The sequence below is a fragment of the Arvicanthis niloticus genome, chromosome X (assembly GCF_011762505.2).
Source record: "Arvicanthis niloticus isolate mArvNil1 chromosome X, mArvNil1.pat.X, whole genome shotgun sequence".
In the NCBI taxonomy this organism is placed as follows: Eukaryota; Metazoa; Chordata; class Mammalia; order Rodentia; family Muridae; genus Arvicanthis; species Arvicanthis niloticus.
The window spans coordinates 91,822,337-91,847,111 of record NC_047679.1 but is presented as its reverse complement, the minus strand read 5'-3'; the positions used below and the strand labels follow the sequence as shown (position 1 = coordinate 91,847,111).

General features: G+C 33.9%; 1 pseudogene; it reads left to right on the top strand.

The window, feature by feature from the left end:
- LOC117695077 (heat shock protein HSP 90-beta pseudogene) overlaps positions 1–24,775 on the top strand; it is a 181,790-nt pseudogene that overhangs the window by 108,492 nt on the left and 48,523 nt on the right.

The following is a 24,775-nucleotide window of genomic DNA, read 5'->3' as shown; positions in this document are numbered from 1 at the left end:
TGAACTACCCATGAAAATGAACATACAGACCAAACAGGCTATAAATAGAAATATATGTATATACATATATACACACAATACAAATTAATGAAAAAGAACTATTAATTTAAAACAGAGTAAGGAGGGTATTTGGGATAGTTTGGATAGGGAGGAAGGGAGGAAAGGAAGAAAAATGTGACCATAATCCCAAATGTAGAAAAAAGTAAAACAAATTTTCATTATACATATATATATATGTAAAACATTTTTATATTTTACAGTTAAGCCATTGCCTCCTCTTGGAGCCCCCTCCCACGGTTCCTTATCCCATTCCTCCTCCCCCCATCTCCAAGAAGACGTAACAAATGTACTCTCTTTTTTCAAAGTACTTCAATTTGATTCAAATCTTCATCACAGGTCTAAAAAATAATAAAGTGTGAACTGAAAAATAATCTCGGAAATAAGAAATAAGTTGATCAAGGTCAAGAGCATAATGTCTAATGTTTTAAGGTATAATTTGGAAGTAAAAGTGATCATGGTAAATTATACCACTAAAAGGATTACTGTAAGAAGAATGTTCATCAAATATTAATAAGACCTTCTAAACTACTCATAACAAGAATAGATGATAAAATTAAAGTGTTCCTCTGGAAACCACTCAAACTTAACTTCAGCATTTAATTTGATTTCAAATACAAAGATAATATAGTTTAACACTGGAAACAAATTGACTGGCTAATAGATGAGGTTTGTGTGAGAATAAAATAAAATACATTAAGTTATTAAGGTTTGTTTACCTTAATTTTATCAATCTGGAGTAAATTTTTCATGAAGAAAAATGTGATTAAACCAATCATGCTTCCTGACATCTTTAATCAGTTTCACAGCAATAAGGAACATTGAAACAAGTTACTTCTCTTCAGAAAAATAACAGTATGTTTTAACAAAGCTTCAAATGAGACAACACTCCTCCCTCAAAGTTCAAAACTATGGACCATGCATACATAAGATGTCCAGAAGTGGCTATAAAATTGTCTTTTAAAAATTCATTAGTCCTTTGAGAATTTCATATGCCTTTTGCTCATACTTATCACCTCTCTCAATGCTTCTCAACTCAATGCCCGCTTCCCTAATCCAACTTAGTGTCCTATATTTTAAAGCTGATCAGATACTGTTTTATGCTGCCCAAATATTCTTGGATGCATGGTCTTCCATGTGTGAGTGATCAATTTATTAGGGGCTGCACTCCGAGAAAACAGTTTCTCCCTTTCCAGGCTGCTAACAAATAGCAATATTTCCTTGGCTAGAGGTAAAACTTCATGCCAACCTCCCCACCCCATGCTGGTATTTGATATGTCTTGAGTTTTCAGGGATCTTGTGAATATTGTTGCAAGCACTGTAAATTCGATTTGTACAGTTGTCTGCTGTGTCCACAAACACTGGTACATAGTCCTCATCTTCTGCATATGGATCTCACACTCTTCTCCACATCTTCAGCAATAATCCCTGAGCCTTTGGAGGAGGCTTCTACTACACATGCTCCAAACACTCTCAGTAACAATCAGTTTTGTAGCAGAACACACAAAACAGAAAAGGCTCATCCCATTTACACTGTTATATGATGCTATAAACTGACACTAGGTTTTTGTCAGCTACTAATCACGGAAACATTTAACTCACTCTTTCAGTGGACTACAGGTTATACATGAACTGAATCACAAAGACAAATTGAGATGATTATAACTTCCAAATTATGCTTTAAGTATAATAAGGAAAGAAAATTACTTAAGAATTGCAAGACATCAAGCATGAATTTATGTAAGAGGAAAATCAAGAACTTAAATTTCAGGAGTAGGAGATGATCTATGGAAAAACAGGCAGATACGATTTTAGTAAAGAAAATGGGAACCAATTTACAGGTCATGCAACAAATCACTTGGTTATCTAAAGGATTTCTAAATATGAGAAATTACAGATATGCCAGTGCCCTTTAGGAGTGTTACAGCACAACATAGTCACATTTCAAAGTTTTACAAAGATGACTCTTCAGCTAGAAAATGTTCATTTTGAGCATTGTTATTTATAATTCTATTATTACAAAATGATCTGAGTGCTACTAGTCTTATATGAGCATAGACTCACATCATAGCAACTGATAAGAATTTTAAAAATGTAAGTCACATGATAGTGTTAGCTGAATCGCCATGCCCAACACTGGCTCATGGGCCTTATTGACAAAGGAAAAGACATATTTAATTAACCTAGTTCTTGCAAAGACAGTAATATTTTTCCACATGACATTTTCAAGGAGTGTAGGTTCTACTTTCTGGACCTCAACTGGATGCTTTGCATACATTGTGCACAAAGTAGTCAATAATTTGAAAGAAATTTTCGAACAACTATATAATCTGGAGCACAATGATTTTAAGTAGCATATTCAAAATTACACAAACATTAGAAAAGTTGGCTTCGGATTCTGTCTTTGGCTTCCCCTTGCTACCCGTTATTTATGAGTTGGATACGCATAGAAGAGGTCACATTGTTGATTTGACACCTTGCAATGTTTCCTCTGCCACTAACTACTATGGTCATAGTTCCCACTAATATAGCTACTACAGCTGATGGAGAGATTTGTGCTACAAACCCTTTGTTCTTCTGCTTCAAATCCCACCACAAAGCTGCTGCCACTACAGTTAGCTTTCTTTCTAATAGGAGACATGCTGGAAAATGAAATTTCCCAATGTAGTCTCTAAAGGAGGAATCATTTCCTATCGACTCCTAGAGCTGACTGGAGATGTAGAAATAAGAAAAATGAGACATCTCCTAAGACTCATAAATTAGATCTCTAAATTCTTGTTCCTAATACACATATAATTTGCTAACCAGGTGATTAGTTCTCTAAAGTACAGTTATATTTTTTATTAAAATATGGATTAATTAATTAATTAATGGGTTGTAAAATGGCAATACCAGCATTTATAACATTGTTCAAAACAGAAAATTCATTCACTCCCCAATTAGCATACTTCTTTAAAGATTTAGTGTTTATGTGAGTGGAGTAGAGACAGTACTGTGTCTCCTGGAGCTAAAGTTACAGGTGATCATTATCCACACATCATGGTAGCTGGGATCTCAATTTAGGTCCTCTGGAAGAGCAGCCAGTATTCAAACTGCTGAGCCATTTTTCTAAACCCAAATTAACTTACTTTAAATGAGTTTTTAAAATGTAGAGCAGTTGTAAGTTATGTATTATCATTAACATCTTAATCACCTTACTTTCATTTATAGGACTGTATTCATTTGAGCATTAAAATCATAAAATGCATTGTAATGTTTTGCTGTATACCTTTGTGTGTGTGTTCTGTATATGGTGATTGGCTCTTTGAATCAAAGGATAATGCCTCTTTTACATTATCTGGAATTTTGATAGCAAATTATAAAAAAATGAATGAATATTTAATGAATATGTGATTTACTAGTTATAAGAAATAAGAATACACTGATTAGATATATAAATATTCAATTCCTTCCATGCAAGTATTTAAAATATGGTAATAAAATCTGAATTGAGGTTCACCAAACAGAAAATTCATCTTGCAAAAGAGGAATGAACAACCACTAGAAATAGCACTTGCATAGGATAGAAAGGTTCCATAAGGTATATATATAAAAGTAAAAGAAAGATCATAGGTTAGGAGCAAGTTGCTATAGCAAGACCGAAGGCTGGGGAGGACTGTTTTATCATGTCACTGACAATAAGCTTAGATCTTATAAATTATATTTTATACTGTAAATTTACATAAACTTATATGAGAAAATAAATTGGGGTAATTCTAGTTAAATTTATAAATTTATATAATTTATTAAATTTATGAAGGAAAAGGAAACCTTTAGGAGACTAAAGATGCAAGGACTAGCATGTATTTTTGAAAGTAAAGTGTTGGTTCCACTTGAGTAAGTTTATGATATGATTGGCAATGTGTTATCAACAATTTTTAAAATTATTTTAGTTTAGTTAATTTACTGTTTTGAGACAAGGATTATTTGTGTAGACCCAGAATTCACTGTGTAAACCAGGCTGGTTTTAAAGAGCTCTGCCTGCCTCTGCCTCCTAAGTGCTGGGATTAAAGTAAGCACCATCATTCCCTGCTTCATTATCAATCTTGCATGGAGATAAATTTGAAAAATTGATGATACTTATATGAATAAAAATATATTTGGATAAAGTTTATCATGTCAATTTTTGTCTTTGACAGGACAAAATACCAAGCTAGTAATTCAAGACTTTGTACATGTTGGTTTGTTTCTTTCCTAAGCAAAGGACTCACTTTTTAAAAGTAGGTATCTTCTAGTTTACTTTAGTTTCAAATTATTTAAGTTCATAAATTTAAAAAATATGACATGAATTCTGAGAAGGATACTGACCGATCACCTGACATGCAGTTATATGACGTTCTCTCAGAACATTCATTCTATTAGATCAGGGAAGTTTCTGAAAATTTTATAATAGAAACAAATAATTTTCAATGCTTCTGTTCAGTCACAATGTTTTGCATCTGGTCAGCACAGTGTAGAAAAAAAACCCAGTAGTATGACTACCTTATACATTAACCACTATGCAAAGATCGAATCAACATCAGTACCTTCTTAAGATTTCTTCCAATTCCAGGATTCAAAATTTAACATATTTATGGAATACCTTATGCAATTACAATGCCTGTATGAGTTATACAACATGCAATTCAGAGTAGATATATCCATTCCTCAGTTTCATTACAATGATATCAGCAAGATTATTTCTTGTACTTTTAGTATTCTACAATAGTCTATTATATGAATAGTCACTCTAATGCAGAATAGTACCTGAGGAGCTATTTCTCTTATCTATAACTGTAACTTAGGAACCATTTATCAATATTTCTACAGCAACCTCATCAGTCTTTAACAAGATTATTTTTTCTTTAGACTCTACATATGGAACAGATAATATGTTTTTTTCATTTTCTGACTTATTTCACTTAACATGATGACTCTAGTTACATCCATGTTGCTAATGACACTATTCCATTATGCATATGCACTTCATTTTCTTTATCAAATTACCTAGAGTATGTCCATTTTTTCATTATTTTTGAAAGATTTGAAGTAAACATAGACTTACAGAATATCTTCAATATATTAGTTTCACTTCTTTTGAATGTGTACCCAACAATGGAATTAGTGGATCATATATTAATTGTGTTTTAAATTTTGAGAACACTCCATAATATTATCCATAATGAATGTAATTAACACCTTCTGCCTAATAGTGTAAAAGGGTTAACCTCTCTTCCTATGTTTGGCAGACCTTTCATATTTTTAATATATTCATTCTAACTTGAGTTAGAAGACATCACGTTATATATTTAATTTGTATTTCTTTTGATGATTAGTAATGTTGAAGTTTTAAAATAAACCTGTTGGCAATTTGGATGTCTTCTGTTGAGAAATGTTTACTTAAATTATTATTCCTTTTATTTATATCATGAGACATGTCTTCTATGTTCTTAAGTAGTTTCATAGTTTATATTTACACCTTTAATCAATTAAATATTTTTACATACAATATATTTTGATAATATTCTTTTTTCTTCTCCAACTCCTCCCAGATACTCTCCATCACCCTGCTGACACAACTAGGCAATGATTTCATTTCTTATATTTTAGATATTATAAGTATAACATTGTCTCTCGTCATTTCCATCCTCTAAACATTCTCATAGATTGATTCTTTTTCTCTTTCAAGTACATGACCTACTTTCACATTAGTTGTAAAATACTTACCAGCTCAGTCTGTAAAATGTTACTTGTATGTGTGTTTACAGAGCTGACCATATAGTATTATATAACCAGTTGCTGTGGTATTATTTCTTGGGGATGACTGTCTCTCCCACTCTCAGCAATTCTTAGTTCCCTAGAATTCTTTGTGTAGTATTGAAGCCTCATGATCGTTCCTCAATCCACTTGGGCATATGGGTTTTTGTTGTCTTTGTTAGCCTCATGTCTGTTTCTTTAGTCTTCTATTTTATTTTGTTTTTTTTATTGGATATTTTATTTATTTGCATTTCAGATGTTATCTCTTTTCCCCATTCCCTGCCTCACTGAAACCCTCTATCCCATCCCTGTCCTTCTGCTTTTATAAGGATGTGCTCCCACCCACCTACTTCCACCTCCCCTCTCTCGAATTCCCCCACATTGGGGCATTGAGCCTTCAAGGGACCAAGGACCCCCTCTCCCACCAATGCCTGACAAGGCCTTCCTCCACTACATATACAGCTGGAGCCATGGGTCCCTCCATGTGTGTTCCCAAGCTGGTGGTTTAGACCCTGGGAGCTCTCCTTGGTTGATATTGTTGCTCTACTCATGGGGCTGCAAACCCCTTCAGCTTCTTCAGCTTCTGTCTAACTCCTCCATTTGGAACCCTGTGTTTAAGCAGTAATGCTGTTGAAATTTTATGGATTTTCTCCTTATCCAACTTTATGTTCTTTCTTTCTTCAAAAATAAACCACTAGACAACACAAAAGTTCAAAGTAAGCAAAAAAACAAAAAAACCAGTAAGACAAAAATATCAAAACAAGTAAACCAAGGGAGCACACAAATATCATGGAGCCATGTTGTTGACCAACTACTTCTGGAATAGGACCTTCCCTGGAGTGGAGTTGATATAATCCATTGGGAAAAGTTGATTTCCTTTTCCTAGAAAGTGAATTGCAAATAGCTTCTTGGTTAAAGATGGGAATTTTGAGAAGACATCCCATTTAGGAGTAGTAGAAGTGAATCTTTTACCTGGGTACCTAATACGCTTCTCCATGTTTAATGAGAAGTATTATCTTCAATAATAGGTACTTACAATTAGGTTGTGAAGAGGAATCAATAGCCTCAGGGGTACCTTGTGATTCTTACTTCCTGGGAAGTATTTTATGGTAACTCTTTAGCCAATGACTCAACAAGATGTAACTTCTTCCTGGTTTTACATGGTAATACAAGATGTTGAGTTGTGACACTCTCCCCAATTATATGATAATTCTATTGATATTCATTTATACATGTGTCTATCTTAGGAAATATCTATAATAGTCAATTTCCATATGGTTTTAAGAAGGTCTTTTGTTAGTTTCAGATGTCCCTACTGTTAAGTTATTCCTCCTTATATTTCATCCTTCATCCAGTTCTTCCATCCTATTTTTCTAGAATAGGTTCCTATTTATCCCTTTGTAACACTCTAACTCTATTTCCCTTTCCTTGGAAGATACCTTCCCTTTCTTTTACTAGGTATCCAAATCCAGTGGTTATTCTAATTGAAATGCATATATCTAAAGTTTATAACATAATGTCTACTTATAAGTGAAAACATGCGATATTTATCTTTTGGGTCTTGGTTACCTCAGTCAGGATGATTGTTTCTAACTTCATCCATTCACTGGAAATTTTCATTTTCCTAAACAGATGCATAACATTTTTATCCAGTTCTTGTCTATTATGAATAGACCATCAATGAATGATCTCTGCAGTAGAGTGTAGAGTACTTGGGCTATATACCCATGAGTGATGAAGCTATATCTTCAAAACCTGAAATTATCTCTTCCTTCTCATTTAATCTGTCTGTACAGACTTACCTCAGAGGTTTTGCTTGGTTTTCCTAAGTTTTTCATTTCCAGTTTTATTTCAGTTCTAAATTCCTTTAGTGATTCTATTTCATTTTTAAATTCTACTATCATGTCTTGACTTTTTTCATTCAACTGTTTGTGTTCTCATTATCTTCATTAAAGCACTTATTCCTCCTTGAGGTTCAGAACATCTTCATAATTGCTACTTTGGATCTCTTGTCATGTGCTTCAGCAAATTGCTCTACTCAAGTTCTATTATAAAAGGGTTTCTGGCCTCTGGAGGAAACCTACCATTTTGGGTTCTCATGTGGTTTTGCGTCGGGATCTAGGCATCTGCAGTTTTGATGTTTGAAGTGATTTTTGGTGTAAATATCTGATTTTGCCTTTATTGGGTAGATGTTCTCTTCTTTGTTTTTGTTGCCTACTCTGAGTCCTATCCAAGTGTGGTAGCTTTGGGTTCTCTGGTAGGTTCCTGGTGAGCCACAAAATAATGAAGATGGACTAGAAGTAATATTTGCAAGGGGCAGCAAAAGAAATAACGATGGTGAACCTGGAACCTAGCTCCAAACCAAGAAGCCAAGTCTCAAAATGATAAAGGTGAAGTGGGAGTAGGACATGAAGGAGATGGATAGCAGCAAATTTAAGAGTAAGTCTAGAGAGACATGAATGGAGCATAGGAAGGAAGAAAATGGTGGTTTCCTTGAGTTCCAGCCATATATGGTGGCTCTGGATCCTTGGTAGAGAGCTGTTCTGTGGGATAGCAGGGAATCACAAAGGAATGGAGACGGCCTAAAAGAATTGTCTGAAAGAGGCAACCAGGAAGAACTTGGGGTATCTGTGCCCTGGTTCTCTACCAACAAGCTTAGTCCTCAGGTGATGGAGATCTTTAATCCGTTTTCTGTTGGTTATGATAAGTGATGAGATGAGGCATTTTTTTTTTCATTCTTCTCCATGTTGGACAGCATTCTGATTTTCTGTAATATAATAGTTTGCTAGATCTGTCTTAACCAAGTACCACTGACTTAGTGGCCTGTCATAAATGTATTATCTCATAAGTATTGAACTGGAAATCAGATATTAAAATGTACTCATTGTTCTGTCATTATGAGACTATGAATGAAGAATCTGTTATACATTCTTATCCTTGACTGGGAGATGGTCATCTTTTCTTTAAGTACCTTCACATAGATTTCCCTATTGTTTTGGGGCCATTTTGTTTGTTTTTATAAATGACATTCATTTGGATTAGGACCTACTCAAATAATTTATTTTTATTTCATTGCCTCTATAAATATTCTATCTTCAAACAAGGTCATAGGTCAAAGTGTTGAGGCTCAGAATTTTAACACATAATTTTGAATGGGCATAATTCAACTTAACCAATAATCTCAAGTTAAAAACATTCTGTGGCCTCAAATAGGATTATTTTTTTAAAAAAAACCTGTGACACACAACATTGTGGCAGATTTTATTGCTGTGAAACCTCAAAAATTATCTTTAGTTTTATTTTATCTATTGAGACTTCACAAATTGAATGATGGATTGTGCTATAATTACAAATCTTATATAACATTAAAAGGAAGAAACATTTCTCTCATTTTATGTTCTTAGGCGTAGTTTTAATTTTCACATTTGCCAAGGTTACAGATATGCTTGACTGTCTAAAAATTGGAAACTTTCCTTGCTCCCTCATTCACAATGAGAATAATGGTTGACCAGGAGATAATACCTCGACAATTGCCAATATACCTTAGAATATGAAGTCAGCACTTCTTTCAAACTAGATTTTCTTTTACAGGTTTCTTTTAAAATGCATTTTCATAAGTCAACCACCATTCATCTAACAACAGGAAGGTAAATTCTACTGAAAATATATTAAAACCTAATTTTGAAGCTAAGATCTTATGATATGTAGAACTCTTTGAATTTTCAAAAAATGGATGTCATAAAAATGCATTTTCTTTGCAACAGTTACATTGAGTTGAAAGATGAGATTTTCATGAACAGTTTCCCAAAACTGACAAAAATTGTTCATTCAGCATTTGTGAACTGGACACTTACTTTGTGTTTAATTCTATGCTAGGCACCCTGAGGATATTCACTAAAGGATGTATTTTGTAGTCATAAGGAAGTTAATTTAACAGAGAGCATAAATATGTATATAGCAAACTTGAATTTAAACTAACATCTCATAAGTACTTTACCAGAGGCAAAACAAAGCAAAGTCAATTCCAGAGGTCTTTCATTTCTGGCTTTTTGCTTTTACTCAATATTCTAGAGGATACGCTTGGGGAAAACACAGCAACATTTTGAGAACTGGTTTTTGAAAACAGAAGGTCAAATGTGGTCACAGGAGCTGATAAACAAGTAGAGTTATATGTCTCTGTCAAATGGAAATGTGGCTGTCTTAGTTCAGCAGTTCAATCAAATATCCATAGCATCCCTAATCCTCCATCAGCCTAAACAGATCATAGTCATATCCTTCTCAGGCCAAGCATACAAAAATAATTGCCAAGAGAACTGAAATGAAGCTAAAATTACTGCTGTTTTATAAAATCTATGATGCCCAAAATTCTCTTTAGGTTAAGCTACTGATATAGAATAAAATGGCTTTAATTAAATGTGTGGCAGACTATACATAGTTTCATTTCTGTGGTGTAGACAATTTACTCCATGTTGCCTAATATGGTTGGCAACAGTTCTTGGTGAATGAACCAACCAAAAATAAAAATAAATTAAAATACTGTGATGCTTTTCTCATTGAATAATCTTGGAAGAGATTGTGAAATTAAGAAACTTCTGAGAAAAAAATTCCATGTTTCTATGGTAATCGAGATCAACCGCATGTGCCTGCCATAATTATATATCCCAATGCTCAAAGGAAGTTTCAACTCCCACTGTAATTCTGTAGCTGCTAAGAAAGACTTGGATTGTTATCCAACTAGCATAAAGCATTTTCAGTATAACTAGGAAATAAAATTGTGAAGAACCAAAAAAAGTATTTGCTATAATGTTTTCTGTAACTATAACCAAATTCATTTTAAACCTATCCATTGAAAAAATTTGGAAAATGAGGTCAAACATCAAAAATGACCTGTCCTAGCTCCTGGTAGTTAATAAAACTCCCACTGCACTTTGGATATTTTTTTTTCCAGTTTGCTGATCTTCCGAATACCCTGATTATCTGTGAAAAATTCAGATCTTACATAACTCTCTGAGCATAACAAAGCTCACTGTTATTCCTTTAAAAACATGTACTCTGAAGCTCATCTTCCATGATTTCCTTAGTAGCATAGTTGCATATTAGTTCCATGTTTTGGCACATAGCAAAAGGTGCTCTGCCTTGTTTGTTCATTTGGGAAATGAAGACGACAGCTTTTTCTACCTCAGAGAATTGATGTGAGCATTACCTGAGTTAACATTTGTGAAATTCATAGAAATATGCTTGCAGTTTCTTATTTTAAACATCTAAATATATAGTTTAAACATCTGACATTGAAAGCATTGAAATTTTTGACTGGTGAGGAAACAATTTATATTGCTTATACTTCCATATTACCATTCATCATTGAAGGAAATCAGGACAGAATTTAAAGAGGGCAGAAACCTGGAGGCAGGAGCTGACGTAGATGCTACCGAAGAGTGCTGCTTACTGGCTTGCTCTCCATAGCTTGCTCAGTGTAGAAAGCATTTAATTTTACCTGTGCCTCTTCAACTCAAGAAAATTTAGATGGAGCTTCGTTTTTGTCTCTTACTTGCTGAACTCTGTTGTTAGTCACCTAGCATCCGAATATATTGATAATATCCAATTGTTGGAATGTTCCTGCTGGTTTAATGAACCTTGGAGAGAAACTGATACACCCAAATCTGTCAGCAATTTATTCTGAACTTCAGAAATATATGATACTGACCTACAGAGGTCCATAAAATAATACCTAAAATGTTACAATATAGTTGTTTAATATGTTTCCCTTCTGAAGGATATTACATGCTTAAGAGGAGTTGTTTTTAGTGCTTTCATTTTGCTGCTTAGATGAACATATAATTAATAAAACTTTGAGATTTTGAGAAAAAGCAAAAATAATGGATAGGAAGCTAATAATCCTGAGTGTTTGTTGTAATCTTAGTTAATTCTTAAGCATGGAAGATAGATTATTATTTTGTATTTGGGAAGTAATGAGATATCAATCAAGAGAGAGGAAGAAAACATAATTTTGCTTCTTGCAGTAACAGGTATGAAATGTAGCATTTTACAAAGTATAGGCAAGTGCTCTCTCCCTACGTTATATCCCAAACACATTTTACATTATATTTTGAGACTAGATTATGAGATTTTTTTTATAGGTTGACCTTAAGCTTTTTCTATGTGCTTTACCCATAGTGCCATCTCTCTGGCCTCTTGTTAAAGGCATTATTTAAAAGCTAAAATTTACATTTATTTACTGTGTGGGGGCATGAAAGAGGAATAGAGCATTCATAGGGGAGGTCAGTGAATAACTGGCATTTTTCTGTGAACAACTTTTAGGAATTTATTTTTTCATTCTATCATGTGGGTCCTGGGTTGAACTCATGTTTATAGACATGTCAGGAAGGCTTTGGTCTGCAGAATCATCCTTCTGGCCCAGCTGTTATTAGTTTTGATAGAGTTCTTTAATTAGTGCTCCACGTGTCATAAGGTTTGTTCAAATACCTTTTGTCCACATCTTACAATTGGTTCTGTTTCTGTAGGAACGATTGAAACCCGTTGATTGGTATCATAAACTGATACATACATGCATACATGCATACATACATATATATGTACATATATGTGTACATATATATATGTATGTACATACATACATACACACATACATATATGTACATATATGTATGTGTGTATGTATGCATGTACATGCATATATATATTACACTTTATCACCTTAATTGGGAAAGTGGGATTCCAACTAGAGACACAGTGTATCCTATATGGCAAGATTGGAATATAATCCTATATCAAATACACAAATGCTTTGCACATTGAGCCATGTGTTGGTTGAAATTCAAGGACAATGTAGAAATGAAATAGTCAAAATGAGTATGAGTTTGCAACAACTCCATGGATATCCTTGACCAATTGGTTATTTTAGAGTAAAAGAAAATAAAAGATGTTGTTTATCTAAACTGTTAATGTGTATCTTACACTTTGGACACAGTTATATTGCATATAATGGACTGTTGACAAGACAGTGAAAACATAAATGCACAGTGATTGCAGATTAAATCTGAGACATTCGTTTTGTTTGCTAGGTGGAAGAACCAAGCACATGGGAAATCTTCAAGTACATGAATTATCATAAATATTTCATGAACTTGTCAAACTCTATTTAGAAAAGCTTAAGATTTTATATTTGGAAAAAACATTTTTGTCATAATTCATTCTTTGCTGAAGCACCTCATTTTATAGTTCTAATAGAGGAAAATGAAAGTAGAGAGTTTATGCTGGTCTATTAACTTCTCTGCAGTTATTTCTGTGATGAATGCATATTCTTAGAGGTCCTCTGAATGAGTGGCTTTTCTAAGGGACATACCAAAACTTTTTGTATCCAGGACGCATTGTCTTTTATAGTCCAGAAATGTAGTGCCTGTCATCTGTAGCAATTTATGCTGTGTGTCAGGAACACCCAGGTAGTGTAGAGCTCAGATCTTAGATGGGAAGAAGTACCACTGACATATAGAAATGACAGGTAAGTAAGAACACATAAGCTATATAGTAGAGAGCGTATATCAAATAAGGTGAAAAGTTCTGGCAATTTGGGTACCAGGATAAAGATAGGTCACCTTTTACAGTTTTGTTGCATACTATTTAAGCTTTATCCAGTATGTTTCCTGTCTGGATAACATATGTTATCCAGTATGTAAGGGAAGGTAAATGTGTTTCTTGAAAGAAAAAGATAAGTAACAAAAATTAATTAAAACCTGTTTATGTACTTCAATAGGTAAGCTCTATGAAAGTACTTCAGTAACTTCTAGCCTTAAAGCTCTTCCATAGCAAAAGACTATTGGAAATTAAGATGTGTCACAATCTATTGCCACTAATCAGAAAATACCCTAAGAAACAGAAAACCAGGTATCACTGACACAGACTCTGCCTTGCTAGTGCAGCCCAGCATCACATACAATAATCCCCAGATACCCCCCGTCTTCAATTACAAAGCAATGTCATGGACATGAATAAGGGAAAAGTCCTATGAGTCAGCTCAAGAAGTGCGAAAAGAAAGTCTAGAGTGTATGAGAAGAACAAATTAGAAGAATATAGCAACCATAGATCATGTCTGAAAGCCAGCAGACAAGAAAGTGATGTAAGAAAGAGCAAACAAGCAGCCAAGTGCCAGGGATCACACAAAAACAAGTTATTAAAAGAGACAGAAGACTGTATCAAAGCCAAGAAACAATGAGGACAAAGGCAAGTAGAACAGGCAGAAAATTAGAAAGTCAGATCTTTGAAAGAAAACCTAGTTGGCTGACTTTCTGGAGTTGACTACTCATAGGCATGGCCCCAGGATACTGAAGCCTTAATACATCACTGGTCTTCTAGATTCTGCACCCCATTCTTCCCAGGAAAGATTTGCTCATATGAATGACATTGCTATTAAAAAGTTTGCTATTTAATTAATCTGAGTTAATGGAAAAAATAATAATTAAGATTGGATTTATACAAGCTAGAAATAAACCTTTGCTCCTAATTAAAGTTCCTGCAAAGATCTGTCTAATATGGTTTTTGAGCACTGACTACAGCTACAAAGATATTAAATGCATTACTGTATTCATAAATGAAAAGAAGATTGAATTTCAAAATGGTGTCCAATTTCAAGTGTGAGCAAAGGATTCTGCTTTTGGTTTAGGCAAACACTACGGATACTTTCTGTCTATGAATTCAACTCAAACCTAAGTTGTCTTATTTATCACAGGATTGATGGATACACTGCTATTATCATACTTAGAAATACTTCCATAAGTTGTGGAATGCTTAAATCAATAGACTAGAAGTATAAATAAGGCTCTGAAATATTCACATCAGATAGTTTCGTTACTGTAGAGATTTCATTTTTTTATCGAGAATACATTTCTAGGAGTAATTTCCAAACAGTGGTTAAAATGTATTTCTTGGAAGATTATATGAGTTTTTCTTAAGTAATTGTTAGCAATTGGAAAGCTTAAAGTTACTTTTATCAGACTTTGCCTGTATCTTTTTTCCTGGCATGGGAACGATAACTAAACAACAACAAGACATGCACACACACACACACACACACACACACACACACACACACACATTCATTGCAAAAGGGATAATAAGAATGTTGTTTTCTCTCATCTCATATGAAGTTACCACAGTAAAAGAAGTATTTACTTTCCCCAAATGGGATAAAGCAATATTTAACGCATTTGCATACAAGTTGAAAAGTAACAAGGAACTATTCCCACGTGCTACAGAAGTACGGAAGAAAAATAATTTGAGTAGCTTAAATAAACTTCAATTCTACCTACATATTCTCCCCATTTCACTCTGAGTGACATGCTGATTGGATCAAGGAATTTCCTATGACTCTGAATAAGCAGAGTGAGGAATGTTCAAGTCCTTGCTTCCTGAGGTAAAACAGAGGAATTCATTAATAAACTTTGTGATTTTTTTTCCTGATAAGCAGAAGGTATAGGTACTTATAGAAGCAAGCCATCTATTCTCAACAAGGGTATGAGAAATAGGTAGGATGATCTTGCCTTGTGTCAGATGAGTGATTGGCTCTGATGAGGAAGATAATTCAATCTTATATGACAAATGAAAGCTACACTGTGAATATTTTATTTCATAGGAACTCAAATATAACTTTAATTTAAAAATCATATAAGTGATTAATACATATATATTTTAATATAAATTAAATGTCACTATAAGCTATATGATATAACACTAGCCTAGTAGCCTCTTCAACAGTGATTCTCAAATAATGTGCAGTATTTTGTGTCATTGTATTTTTTTAAAGATTTGTTTTTTTATGTAATCAGAGTTTTGCCTGCAAATATGTATGTGAATCACATGCCTGCTTGGCACCACTGATTTTAAACAGAAGGTGTCATATTTCCCAAAACAGGAATTATTGATGGTTGTGTGTATCCATGTTGGATCTAAGAATCAAATCCAAGTCCTGTGCTAGTTCTTGTAAACACTGAGATATTTCTCCAGCCCCATGTATTTTTAGTTTATCTGAACTGGAAATTTAACTATGCTACCCATTGTGGCTTCAAACTCTTGGCTCAAATTATCCTCCTGCCTCAGCCTCCCAAGAAAATAGAATTCAGTGTACTAGGTTTATTTTTTATACTACATTATTAGCTGAGTGAAGTATAATCTAGTAACAACACTTTTATTTTTATCACCATTTCCTGGGGCCTCTAGAATATTTCTGTTCAGTAATGAATACATTTTCTTCAAAGATTAACATATTTATACAGATTCTTTGTAGTATATGTGATCAAAATTAAGTTTGTCACAGTAGGACTGTAAAATGGTGTTTTTCAAATGACTTACATGACCAAGAACCAGTTCCTCCTCTTCATATATGGTGGTAACATTTTCTCTATGCTAAAGTTCAGTACTTATCTGGTCCAGTACTGTGTTACTACCAGTCTGAAGAAGTTATTATGAGTAAATAACAGAGATCCACATATTTTGACAAGACAAAAAGAAAGTAATGTCTATATTAGATATGGAGTTGGTAGACAGAGATACAAGAATGTCCCCAAGACTTGGAGAGGACATTAAATAACCTTTTCTACTTTGCTATTCTGGGAGAATAATGTGCCTCTAAAATGAGAAAGTATGGCTTGGCAGATCTGTTTCCAAAGGAAAAAAGTGAGGCTCAGGAAGAAGATCCCTTTAGTATATTTAGAAAGCTGCAAACCCAAGGTGCAAAAAAAACGTTAGTAACAAACACTCATTGTAACTGTTCCAAAGTAATTAGTGGGAAGCAGAAATTCTAGTTCTCTGATTTCATAACTTCCTCTTAAAAATTCTTGAGCAGCTGTTAATGAAATTTTAAAATTTCTAACACCTTCGAGCTATAATCTTTCTGGATTCTAAAACGTTCTCAACATTGTATTTACAGGAAAAAAAATGCCTAAACAGAAACAATAGAAGGAAATTCTCCCTTACATCTTGATATAGAAGAAATTCAGAAGAAATTTAGGGAAATTCAGGTACTTGAGTTTCTTGCTTTTGAGCTAAAGCATAAATCACCTTCAGGGGAATGATGTTCTCAAATATAAACAAAGTACTTAGCGAAGGAAAGATGGTTTTTAGTCTTAATGATAATTCTCCGTCTTCAGAGAAGCACATTAGCTTAATCATCCCAGGCAATTATCTGCTAGAAAAAAAATTTGATTTTGCTTCCTATTTAGATTCCAAAAATATGCAGGTTTTAGCCATAAGTATTAGATAACTCACTCAAATCTAAAATCCAAATATAAAACATGCTCAGAAGGATTTAAATGATAACTGCAATGCTGTTCAGAGTATTCAAAACTAGGCAAAATATCTCTACACAAACTTCCTGAAACCTGAAGATGGGGGTGGGGAGGGAGGGGAGGAGAGGGGGGAAGGCATAATGAGGATCTAAAAAAAGGAAAGAAAAATCAACAGTCATTTTATATTCTTTTTCTTTTCTATTTATTTACTTTTTATTTATTTAAGGGTCTCACTATGTAGCTCTGGCTAACCTGGAACTTGCTATAAACATCAAGTGGGACTTGAATTCACAAATCATCCTCAGGCTTCACCTGCTACTCTCCACTGAGCCTAGAATTACAAATACACTCATCCTGCTATATTTTCAAAAATATTTCATTTAATTAACATTAATTAACCTTACTAATAGCTGTGAATACTGTGACTTCTGTCACAAGGTTTATTTCAATATACCTTAAGTGTAGTAATAACATAGTTAAAAATGAGTACATTTGGCAGTTATTTTTCTCATCAGAGTAACCAAACACCTGACATAAACAACCAAATAGAGAAAAATGTTTACTTTGGATTTCAGAGAAATTTCAATCTTTCATGGTAGGGAAGACATAAAGGACTTAATGATGGTAAGAATATATGGTCAGTTTTCACATTTTGTTGGACCAGAACTAGAAGTAGGTTGTATCTTCAAAGGCTTATTCCTAATGACCGATACTGAACTATCTGTAAACACAGGGTATAAGCAGCTGCAATATGAAGCTATGAGGATCATTCTACATTCGAATCATAACAACATTAAAACAGATGCATAAGTATTAAGAACACATGAAAACAATAGCAATTCATTCATGTATTTTTATCTTTAATTAACCAGTTAAAAAGTGAATTTGTTGTGGATTGCATGGATTTTGTTTATGAGATCAACCCATCTATATTTATCATAACTAAGGCAATAGCAAAGTAGATCAGAAATCAGTGAGTTGTATAAACTATTTTGTCATTCTACATTTTATTTATTTGTACCTACCACTTATTTTGCCACACATGACATCCATAAAAACAAAAGGCATGTGTCCATCATGATTAGAGCAAGACTAAAATTTTTCAAGAAAAGAGAATTACAGATGGTAGATTTCCCATATTTGGTGGTTACAGAGGGGTTTTTTTTTAGTTCAAATACTAACAAGAATAATGGTTTTGATGTGTTCTTATATTCAGTTTGTGAGAATTTTATTATTTTTGCATCGATATTCATACGTTAGATTGGTCTGAAGTACTCTTTCTTTGTTGGGTCATTTTATGGTTTAGGTATCAGAGTAATTGTGGCTATATAAATTGAACTAGGCAGTGTTCCTTCTGATTCTATTTTGTGGAATAGTTTGAGGAGTATTGCCATTACCTCCTCTTTAAAGATCTGGTAGAATTCTGCATCATCTGACCCTGGGCTTTTTTGAGTTGGGTGGTTTTTAATAACTTCTCTTTCCTTAGGGCTTATGGGACTGTTTAGATAGTTTACCTGCTCTTGATTTAACATTGGCATGTGGTTTCTGTCTAGTAAGTCTTCTTATTTCATCTAGATTTTCCAGTTTTAGTATAGGCTTTTGTAGTAGGTTCTGAGATTTTTTTTTTTAATTTCCTCAGTTTCTGTTGTTATGTCTCCCTTTTCATTTCTGATTTTGTTTATTTGGACACTGTATATGTGCCATTTAGTTAGTTTGGCTAAGGGTTATCTATATTGTTGATTTTCTCAAAGAACCAGCTCTTGGTTTTGTGGATTCTTTGTATAGTTCTCTTTGTTTCTAACTGGTTGATTTTATCCTTGAGTTTGACTATTTCCTGCCATCTACTCCTCTTGGGTATATTTGCTTCTTTCTGTTCTAGAGCTTTGAGGTGTGCTGTCAAGTTTCTTGTATGGGATCTCTTCAATTTCTTTATTAAAGCACTTAACACTGCTTTCATTGTGTCCTATAAGTGTGGGTATGATGTGTCTTCATTTTCATTGAGTTCTATAAAGTCTTTGATTTTGTCCTTTATTTCTTCGCAGACCAAGTTTTGTTTGATCAGAGAACTGTTCAATTAACATGAGTATGTGTGCTTTCTATTGTTGTTCTTTTGTGATTTTAGTTCCCATTACTGAAGGCTAGCCTTAGTCCGTGCGGATCTGATAGAATGCATGGGATTATTCTAATCTTCATGTATTTGTTGGGGCTTGTTTTATATCTGAAGAATATGGTCAATATTGAAGATGGTTCCATGAGGTGCTGAGAAGGTATATTCTCTTCTTTTAGAGTGAAATGTTCTGTAGATGTCTGTTAAATCCATTTGGTTCATAACTATTTTTAGTTTCACTGTGTCTGTTTAGTTTCTGTTTCAATGACCGAATTTTTGATAAGAGTTGGGTGTTGAAGTCCTCCACTGTTGTTGTGTGAGTTTCAATGTGTTTTGAGCTTTGGTAAAGTTATTTTTTACGAATGTTGGTGCCCTTCCATTTAGGGTATAGATGTTCAGAATTGAAACTTCCTCTTGAATTTTTGCTTTGATAAATACAAAGTGTCTTTCCTTATCTCCTTTGCTAACTTTTAGTTGAAAGTCCATTGTATTGAATATTAGAACAGCAATTCCAGCTTGCTTCTTGGGACAATTTGCTTGAAAACCTTTTCTTCAGGGTTTTACATTGAGGCTATTGAGGTCAATGTCTGTCTTTGTCACTCAGATGTGTTTCTATTATGCAGCAAAATGGTGGATCATGTTTTTTATATCCAGTCTGTTAGCCTGTGTGTTTATTTTGATGAGTGGAGTCCATTGATGTTAAGAGATATTAAAGGCATATGGTAGTTAGTTCCTGTTATTTTTGTTGATGGAGGTGGTATTATGTATGTATGATTCTCTTCTTTTTCTTGTAAAGTGTTTAGTTTCTTATGTTTTTGTGGGTGTAGATACCCTCCTCATGTTTGAGATTTGGTTTCACTATCCTCAGTAGGGATGGATTAGTAGAAAGATATTGTTTAAATTTTGTTTTGACATAGAATATCTTAGTTTTTTCACTTATGATGATTGAAACTTTTGCTGGGTGTAATATCCTGGGTTGGCATTTGTGTTCTTTTGGGGTCTGGCTGTCATCTGTCTAGAATCTTCTGGTTTTTAGAGTCTCTGTTGAGAAATCTAGTGTAATTTTGATACATCTGCCTTTATATGTTACTTGGCCCTTTCCTCTTACAGCTTTTAATATTCTTTCTCTGTTCTGTTCATTTAGTGTTTCCATTATGATATGATGAGTTGAATTTCTTTTCTGCTCCATCTATTTGGTGTTCTGTAGGATTCTTATACATTTATCACCATCTCTCTTTTTTAGAGTACTATGATTTTTGTTGAAGATGTTTTCGGCCCCTTCAAGCTAGGATTCTTCACCCTCTTCTCTTCCTATTATTCTTAGGTTTGATCTATTCATTTTGTCCTGAAGTTCCTGGATATTTCAGGTTATGAGCCTTTTATACTTTGTATTTTCTTTGACTGATATGGCAGTATCTTCTATGGAATATTCTATGCCTGAAATCGTCTCTTCTATCTCTTGTACTCTGGTGGTGATGCTTGCATATGTAGCTCCTGTTTTCTTTCCCAGGCTTTCCTTCTCAAGGCTTGCCTTGGGTTTACTCTACTGTTTTTATTTCCATTTTTAGTTCTTGGACTGTTTTGTTCAATTTCTTTATCTGCTTGATTGTATTTTCCTGTATTTCTTTTAGGGATTTGTTTCTTGTTTAATGGCTTCTACCTGTTTGCCTATGTTTTCCTGTATCTCTTTAAGGGAGTTCTTTATATCCTCCTTCAAGGCCTCTATCATCTTTATAAGATGGGATTTTAGGTCACTATCTTGCTTTTCAGTCATGTTAGTGCATATCCAATGCTTTCTGTGGTGGGAGAACTATGTTCTGATGGTGCCAAAGCATATTGGCTTCTGTTGCTTATGGTCTTTCACTTGCCTCTTGCCATCTGATGACCTCTATTTTTAACTGGCCTTGGTGTCTCTGTCTGGAGTTTACCTCCTTGGAGGCAGGTAGAAATTAATTACCTAAGTTAGAGCAGGACTCCTTGGAGGCAGGCAGTGTTGTCCTATGATTAGGGTGGGCTTTTTGTGTTTCTGGTTAGAGCAGGCCTCCTGAGTTCCTGATTACTGAGGATTTCCTGTGCCCTTGTTTAATGTGGAACTCCAGGTAAGCTCAAAGGCTGTAGAGTTTGGGCAGATTTTGGGTAGCTGATCTGGCTCAGGAGTGGGGTGGGGGAAGGTGGGCTAGAAGGAAGGTAGAGAACACGGGATGGTATAGGGCACATGTCAGCTGGACTGTGTGAGTGTTCTAGCTGGCACGGATATTTTAGCAAGATTCTTACCTGTGACTTTGGTTTTTGAGGGCCTCCTAGGAAGCACACTGGCTGTAGCTTTTGGGTCTATTGTATAGTTAAAACAAAGAATATGTTAAAATCTCAGAACTACTAATGAGATGTGCATCAGTTAATATCAGTCCCATTTTTATGAATCACTTACAGAATCTTGTGTTCAGAAACTTGCATGTATATCTAACTGCTAAGTCGTGAAGTATATTCTATTATTCCAACTTCTATTCCAAAGACAAACAAAACAATAAAAAAATTGAAATTGCCTGTTTAACATCTCTGTACATGTGATCACATATACCCATGATCACAAATTGATATTTGTGTGAAATTCTGGCATTAAGCATTATTAAATATCTCTGCTTAAAACTTCTGTATGTATTTATGTGCTTCTTTCATTCTCTCATCCCACCTTGGCTCTTTTGCTAATATAATTGAGAAGTGATTAAGAAAAAAATCCCGAACATCCCTAATAACTAAACAAAATCCTAGTCTAGTGAACGTTACAATTTTACAACCTCCAACTAATCAATATAGAGACATTTTACTGATGAAAACCTACCAACTATTCCTTAACAAAAAACTATCTGTTGCATTAGTCAGTTTCCAATTGCTGTTTATAAAATATTTGAGATTCTTTAAAGGATGGTTGATTGTTACAGACATTCATTTCAAGGTAACACAGCCATGCTGCTTCTGGACTTGTGTCCTGTTAGAAAAGTATGGCAGAGAAATCTGCTCTCTTTGGGTGACAAAGAAAACATATATGGAAAAGAAGAGATCAGGGCCCCAATCTTCTTTCAAGAACACACTCACAGTGACATAATTAGTTGCTTTTACATGCTAACTCCTAAAGACCCTGTTACCTTCTTGTAGTGACATGGGATGGCACTCACACCTTCAGATTTAATATTTTGGTACCATTTTAACTACCAAATAAATCAGAAATAAATTATCTTTTCTTTCTTTTGTAGATATGTTATAAAGTTTTTCTCTTCCATCTCCTTGTGAAGTCCCAGATTGCAAATGGCCTGACAAAGGAATCATAATTTATACAATAAACTCTGAAAATTTAATGTACTCAAGTTTATTTTTTTAACATCATTAATCCAATATTTGGATTTTTCCCAACCACAGAATATGTATATGAAGATAAAATTAAACTACAAAAAATACAAGCTATGAAAAACAGTAATACTTTTCTATCATGGATGGTTTCTAATGAAAATGAAAATCTTTTTTCTTTTGTCTACCTATAGTCTTCCACAAGACCCTCTCAACTTACTGTTAAAAGATATTCAGCATTCTACTTTTACCTGCATTTACTGAGTTACTAATGGCAGCATTCAGACAAGAAAATAGCTTTTTGTAAAATATTCTTTTCTCTTCTGAAAGACATCTCTTTTACTACAATTCAGAGCAATCCAATTTCCTTTTCTAACTATGTATTAATTAATATCCAAGGCTGGAATAAATGAAAACAGCATCACACTGCTTCTTCCCCTACTCCTATTGCCAGCTTGTGTAAAACCTGCTTTTCCTTGCTGTGGTTTGTTTCCAATGAGAAAAAATGTTGCTATAGCAACTGGTTTACTAACTCAGTCCATTAACTTTGCTTAGTGTTTTATTTTTTCTGAATAGTTGGATAACATGCATCATTTCACTTATTTAGAGATTTGTATTTGTTTCCCTACTATGTACAGGGTTTCTTACTAATCTATTATCAGAAACTCACTCATTGACCTTAAAGTAAAAACTAGTAATTTAACAATAAGTGGATAGAGTCATGAAACACATTGGAATGTTTGTGTTTTAAATAATATACAAATTTTAAGAGGTTGTGTATAGTTACAGAAAACGTAGACATTTATTCAGTGAAAGTTTTGATAAAACTTTGGTTTATGGTATTTTGTGCTTTTAATTTGAATCTATGTAATTTGAATGGTATTTTATTTTCTTCTTTGAAATGCAGGAGATGAAGGAGGCTGGCTTACATAATTCAAGAGTAATTGCTTCTTGAATACAGAACAAAAGAATTGCTAATAATTTAGTTGAGCTCAGCTTTCTTTTCAGTGCACAATATCGTCTGGTTCATTTATTATAGAGAACAATTGTTGCAGGGACAGAAATGAGAGAATGCCCTTGTGCAGACATAGTAATTGCACAGAATGTATTAGAACCAAACCAACAGGCTTACTTTAAATGATAACAGTAGTTATTATTTTTTGACATCCTTTTCATTCGCACAACATTTTGTACTTTGTAAGTGTCCTATAGGATACTATAATATAACTCTTCTAAATCCTGTAGGTCATAAAAACAAACTCCTGAAATATTTTGTTTCAATTGTTTACTTGAGAACCATAAAGAAAAAACCTGCATTTCCCTTGCTAATAGATTGGATTTTGTGACTGCTGAAGTGCAAACCATATCACCAACACTTTCCTATTTTTTTTTGAGAGAGTATAAGACAGAGTCAAAGAGACAGATAGACATTAAGAAGTAAGACAGTTTGCTACAGAGACCATTACAAAACACCACAGTCAATCAAAATGCAGAGATTTGAAGCCCAGTCCCAAATGATATATCTTCAAAACACTCTCACAAGAAAGGCTGAGAGAACATTAAAGAAGGAACAGTGGATGATTGTATGTCAGAGGATCTGGGAATCAGCTATGAAATTGTGTCTCTTGGTAATGTCAGAATCTACACTCATAAAATCTTACCAAAATGACTACCCAAAGATGAGATGAACAAAGACAACAACAAACATGCTAAAGCCCACAGAAGAGAGCACTGGAGGGCCAGGCTCCACACAAAGTACAGCAGGCAACTAAGGAATGCTGAGAAAGTTAGACATAGTTTCCCTCAGGGAAAAACACACCAATTGTTCATCCAATATCAAATTGTCAGCCCTAAAAACACATACAAGTAACATTATACACATTATATGGTCAGAGAAAGTTAAATTTAGCAATATAACATGTGTGGGTATATCCGTGTGTGTGCATGTTTGTGTGTGTGTGTGTGTGTGTAACATATACAAACAGTAACAATAAAAACAGAGGTCATAAATTTGAAAAGGAGCAAGGAAGAGTAAATGGAAATGTTTAGAAAGGAAAAATGGAAGGGATAAATGTCATTACATTATAATCTCAGAAATTTAAAAAGTTAAAAGAAACATACAAAAAACAAAGTAAGGTTATGAATGTGCACTATGCGGTGACATAAAGAAGTTTGGATTGCAGCTCTCTTTGAAAAT